This window comes from Camelus ferus, chromosome X (genome assembly GCF_009834535.1).
Source record: "Camelus ferus isolate YT-003-E chromosome X, BCGSAC_Cfer_1.0, whole genome shotgun sequence".
Classification (NCBI taxonomy): domain Eukaryota; kingdom Metazoa; phylum Chordata; class Mammalia; order Artiodactyla; family Camelidae; genus Camelus; species Camelus ferus.
This window is the reverse complement of record NC_045732.1, coordinates 53,834,526-53,840,860: the sequence shown is the minus strand read 5'-3', so window position 1 is coordinate 53,840,860 and position 6,335 is coordinate 53,834,526. Positions and strand designations below refer to the sequence as shown.

Below are 6,335 nucleotides of genomic sequence, written 5' to 3'. Positions count from 1 at the left end.
GATTAGTTGTTTCACACCCAGAGTGTAAGCCAGAAAGGCATGCTCATGGGTCTGCCCATTCTTGTAGATACCTGCTTCAAATTCACCAACCCCAGCAGCAACAATGAGGACAGCACAGTCAGCCTGAGATGTGCCTGTAACCGTGTTTTTGATATAGTCTCTGTGTCCTAGGGCATCAATGATGGTCACGTAGTACTTGCTGGTCTCGAATTTCAACAGGGAGATATCAATGGTGATACCGCGCTCATGTTCTGCCTTCAGTTTGTCCAAGACCCAGGCATACTTGAAGGAGTCCTTTCCCATCTAGGCAGTCTCCTTCTTAAACTTTTCAATGGTTCCTTTGTCGATGCCACCACATTTGTAGATCAGATGGCCAGTGATGGTAGACTTGCCAGAATCTACATGTCTGATGACCATGATGTTGATGTGAGTCTTCTCCTTTCCCATTTTGGCTTAGATTTAGCAGTGGTTTTCATGACCCTGTGTCCTGGTGGCAAACCCATTGCCAAAAAGATAGTTATATTTTTGATTGTTTGAGGAACCTACATATAGATTTCCGTAAGAGTTGTACTAGTTTTCATTTCTACCAAATCCTCACCAACACTTTTTATTTTTTATTTGGTAATAGCCATCCTAATAAGTATGAGGAGACATCTCACTGTAGTTTTGATTTACATTTCGCTGATGGTTAGTGATCTTGAGCACACTATAATATATTCTTCTTTGGAGAAATATCTATTCAGATCTTTTTCCTATTTTTATAAATAACTAAGAATAAACTTAAGCAAGGAAGCAAAATACTTGTACCCTGAAAACTTTAAAACATTGGTGAAATAAGTATAAAAAGTAGCAATGAATGGAAAGACATCCTGTCTTCATGTATTGGAAGAATTAATATTCTCAAAATGCCAATGCTACCTAAAGGGATCTGGAGATGTAACGCAATCTCTGTAAATATCCCAATGGTATTTCTACAGAAATAGAAAAATGCTATCCTAAAATTCATATAGAACCACAAGCAACCCCAGCTAGCCAAAGCAAACTTGAACAAAACAGAAGGCAACTCACTTCTTGATTCCAAAATGTATTACAAAGCTCTAGTAATCAAAATACTATGGTACTATTATAAAAACAACATATTGACCAATGGAACAAATTAGAGAGCTCAGAAATAAATCCGCACATTTATGGTAAACTGATCTTTGACAAGAGGGACAATAATATGCAATGTGGAAAAGATAGTAATTTCAATAAATGGTGTTGAGAATACTGAATACCCACATCCAACAGAATGAAATTGCTCTCTTATCTTGTATGCTAAAATCAACTCAAAAAGGTTTAAAGGGATAAACATAAGATATGAAACATTAAATCTTCTAGAAGAAAAAAAGGATAAAGCTTTTTTAACATTTTTATTGATTTATAATCATTTTACAATGTTGTGTCAAATTCCAGTGTTCAGCACAATTTTTCACCATACATGGGCATATACACACTCATTGTCACATTTTTTTCTCTGTGAGTTATCATAACATTTTGTGTATATTTCCCTGTGCTATACAGTATAATCTTGTTTATCTATTCTACAATTTTGAAATCCCAGTCTATCCCTTCCCACCCTCCACCCCCCTGGCAACCACAAGTCTGTATTCTCTGTCTGTAAGTCTATTTCTGTCCTGTATTTATGCTTTGTTTTTGTTTGTTTCTTTGTTTTTGTTTTTGTTTTTTAGATTCCACATATGAGCGATCACATATGGTATTTTTCTTTCTCTTTCTGGCTTATTTCACTTAGAATGACATTCTCCAGGAGCTTCCATGTTGCTGCAAATAGCGTTATGTTGTCGGTTTTTATGGCTGAGTAGAACTCCATTGTATAAATATACCACCTCTTCTTTATCCAGTCACCTGTTGATGGATATTTAGGCTGTTTCCATGTTTTGGCTATTGCAAATAGTGCTGCTATGAACATTGGGGTGCAGGTGTCATCCTGAAGTAGGATTCATTCTGGATACAAGCCCAGGAGCGGGATTCCTGGGTCACATGGGAAGTCTATTCCTAGTCTTCTGAGGATTCTCCACACTGTTTTCTATAGTGACAGCACCAAACTGCATTTCCACCAGCAGTGTAGGAGGTTTCCCCTTTCTCCACAGCCTCTCCAGCATTTGTCATTTGTGGACTTTTGAATGATGGCCATTCTGACTGGTGTGAGGTGATACCTCATTGCAGTTTTGATTTGCATTTCTCAGATAATTAGTGATATTGAGCATTTTTTCATGTGCCTTTTAATCATTTGTATGTCTTCCTTGGAGAATTGCTTGTTTAGGTCTTCTGCCCATTTTTGGATTGGGTTGTTTATTTTTTTTCTTATTGAGTCATATGAGCTGCTTATATATTCTGGAGATCAAGCCTTTGTCAGTTTCATTTGCAAAAATTTTCTCCCATTCAGTAGGTTGTCTTCTTGTTGTACTTCTGGTTTCCTTTGCTGTGCAGAAGCTTGTAAGTTTCATTAGGTCCCATTTGTTTATTCTTGCTTTTATTTCTTCAAGGAGAAAATTTTTGAAATGTATGTGGGATTGTATCATTACTTTCTTTTTCTTTTGATTCATCATTAGTGTAAAGAAATGCAACTGATTTTTGAACGTTAATCTTGTAACTTGCTACCTTGCTGAATTCTTCAATCAGCTCTAGTAGTTTTTGTGTGGACCTTTTACGGTTTTCTATATACAGTAACATGTCATCAGCATATAGTGACACTTTTACTTCTTCTTTTCCAATTTGGATCCCTTTTATTTCTCTCTCTTGCCTGATTTCTGTGGCTAGGACTTCTAAGACTATGTTGAATAGGAGTGGTGATAGTGGGCAGCCTTGACTTGTCCCAGATTTTAGTGAGAAGTGTTTGAGTTTTTCACTGTTGAGTACTATGCTGGCTGTAGGTTTGTCATATATAGCTTTTATTATGTTGAGATATGTTCCCTCTATACCCACTTTGGCGAGAGTTTTTATCATAAATGGGTGTTGAATTTTATCAAATGCTTTTTCTGCATCGATTGAGATGATCATGTGGTTTTTGTCCTTTCTCTTGTTGATGTGATGTATTACACTGATTGATTTGCGTATGTTGAACCAGCCTTGTGTCCCTGGGATGAACCCCACTTGGTCATGATGTATAATCTTTTTTATGTGTTGTTGGATTCTATTTGCTAAAATTTTGGTAAGGATTTTGGCGTCTATGTTCATCAGTGATATTGGCCTATAATTCTCTTTTTTTGTAGTGTCTTTGCCTGGTTTTGGTATCAGGGTGATGGTGGCTTCATAGAATGAGTTTGGGAGTATTCCCTCCTTTTCAATCGTCTGGAAGTTTGAGAAGGACTGGTATGAGTTCTTCTTTGTATGTTTGGTAGAATTCCCCGGTGAAGCCGTCCGGTCCTGGACTTTTATTTGTAGGGAGGTTTTTAATTGCTATTTCTATTTCCTTTCTAGTGATCAGATTGTTCAAGTGGTCAATTTCTTCCTGATGCATTCTTGCTGGACAGTATGTTTCCAGAAACTTCTCCATGTCCTCTAGGTTATCCAGTTTGGTTCCATATTGTTTTTCATACTATTCTCACATATCTTCTGTATTTCTATTTTGTTTGTTGTAATTTCTCCATTTTCCTTTCTTATTTTCTAATTTGTGCTCTCTCTTTTTCCTTCTTTGTGAGTTTGGCCAGAGGTTTGTCGAGTTTATTTACTTTTTCAAATAACCAGCTTTTGGTTTGGTTGATTTTTTCTATGGTCTTGTTAATCTCTATTGTATTTATTTCCTCCCTGATCTTTATTATTTCCTTCCTTCTGCTGCCTTTTTGGGCTTTTTGTTCTTCCTTTTCTAATTCATTCAGGTGGTGGGTTAAATTGTTTATTTGAGATTGTTCTTATTTTCTGAGGAAGGCCTGTATCACTATTAACTTCCCTCTTAGCACTGCCTTTGCTGTGTCCCATAGATTTTGAGTGGTTGTGCTTTCATTGTCATTTGTCTCAAGGTATTTCTTAATTTCAGCTTTGATTTACTCATTGACCTATTGTTTGTTCAATAACATATTGTTCAATCTCCATGCTTTCCTTTTTTTCTCCATTGTTTCTATGTTGTTGATTTCTAGTTTCATGGCATTGTGGTCATTAAAGATGCTTGAGATAATTTCTTTCTTCTTAAAATTGTTGAGGTTTCTTTTGTGTCCAAACATGATCGATCCTGGAAAATGTTCCATGTGTACTTGAAAAGAATGTATATCCTATTTTTGGGGGGTGTAATGCTCTGAAAATATCCACCAAATCTAGTTTTTCTATTGTATTATTTAATTTCTCTGTTGCCTTGTTTATTTTCTGTCTGGAAGATCTGTCCAGTGATGTTAATGCAGTGTTAAAATCTCCAACTATGATTGTATTCCCATCAATATCCCCCTTTATCTCTGTTAGTAATTGTTCTATGTACTTAGATGCTCCTATATTGGGTGCATATATATTAATGAGTGTAATGTCCACATAATGTATCACTCCTTTAATCATTATCAAATTTCCTTCTTTATCTTTCTTTATGGCCTTTGTTTTAAAATCTATTTTGTCTGAAATCAGTACTGCAGCACCTGCTTTTTTGGCTTTTCCATTTGCATGGAATATCTTTTTCCATCCTGTCACTCTCAATCTATATGTGGCCTTCTCCGTAAAGTGGGTCTCTTGTATACAGCATATGGAAGGTTCTTGCTTTATTATCTAGTCTGCCACTATGTGTTTTGACTGGAGCATTTAGTCCATTAACATTTACAGTAATTAATGATAGATGTGTGTTTATTGCCATTTTGAACTTACCTTTGCAGTTGAATTGGTATATCCTCTTTGTTCCTTTCTTCTTCCTTTTGTGGTTTGATAATTTTCCTTTGTATTATCATGGATTTTATTTAGTTTTTGTGACTTCCTTGCAAGTTTTTGGCTTGTTGTTACCCTTTTTCGTAAATCTATTAGCTCATTACTGTAACTGTTTTTATCAAACTGATAGTAACATGACCTCAAACCCATCCTACTGTTAAAAAAATTTTAAAAAGAAAGAAAAAAATATTCTATATTTCCCTGCCTCCCTCTCCCACTCTCAGTGATTTGTTTGTCTTCTTTTATAATTTCATGTTTACTTTATTTGTAATTCATGAGTTATCACCTTTCCAGTTATGTGTTTCTCATTTCTGTAGCATCCTGCTGCTTTTCTATTTAGAGTAGACCTTTGAATATTTCTTTTAGCATGGGTTTAGTGTTGCTAAACTCTGCAGCTTTTTCTTGTCTGTGAAATTCTTTATTTCTTCTTCTATGCTAAAGGATAGCCTTGCTTGATAAAGTATCCTAGGCTGAATCTTTTTTTCATTCAGGACTCTGAATATATCTTGCCACTCCCTTCTGGCCTGTAGTGTTTGTGTAGAGAAATCACCTGAGAGCCTTATGGGAGTTCCCTTGTAACTCACTCTTTGTTTATCTCTTGCTGCCTTTTGGATCATTTCTTTATCCTTGACTCTGGCCATCTTGATTATATATGTCTTGGTGTGGGTCTATTTGGGTTCTTCCTGTTTGGGACACTCTGAAATTCCTGTACTTGAATATCTGATTCCTTCTTTAAGTTTGGGAAGTTTTCAGTCATGATTTCTTCAAAAACCTTTTCAATCCTCTTTGATCTTTCTTCCCCTTCTGGGACCCCTATTATGCGAAGATTGGGACGCTTTATATTATCCCATAGGTCCCTTATGCTATTTTCATTATTTTTTATTTTTTTCTCTTGAAGCTCTTCTGATTGGGTGCTTTCTATTGTCCTGTCTTCTAGGTCACTAATTTGTTCCTCTGCATTATCTAGTTAGCTCTGCACAGCTATTAGATCATTCCTCATCTCTGTCAATGAGTTTTCCCATTCTACTTAGCTATTCTTTATAGCTTCAATTTCATTTTTGACATATTTTATATCTCTAAACACTATCTCTTTTAATTCCTTCAGCAATTTGATCACTGCTTTTTTGAAATCTTGATCTAGTAGGCTATCAATATCTATTTCATTGATCTTTCTTTCAGGGGATTTCTCTTGTTCTTTTAATTGGGAAATGTTTCTCTGCTTCTTCATCTTGCTCATACCTCTCTGGCACTGTGGTTTATGGAGTATCAGTTACCTATTGTGGTCCTTAAGGAGTTTATCTATTTAATGCCTATTTAGGAATAAGACTTAGGGAAAAAAGAAAAGAGAGAGAGAAAGAATTTTAAAAGGAGGGAGAAAAAAGATTTGAAAACAGTGTATAATGAATAATAGAAGAGCAAGTTGAAGCAGAGTATCA

The 6,335-nt window shown here is 35.6% G+C and overlaps 1 pseudogene; it reads right to left on the bottom strand.

Moving 5' to 3' along the window:
* Positions 1–6: 6 nt before the first annotated feature.
* Positions 7–469, bottom strand: LOC102521315 (annotated as a pseudogene).
* Positions 470–6,335: the final 5,866 nt, after the last annotated feature.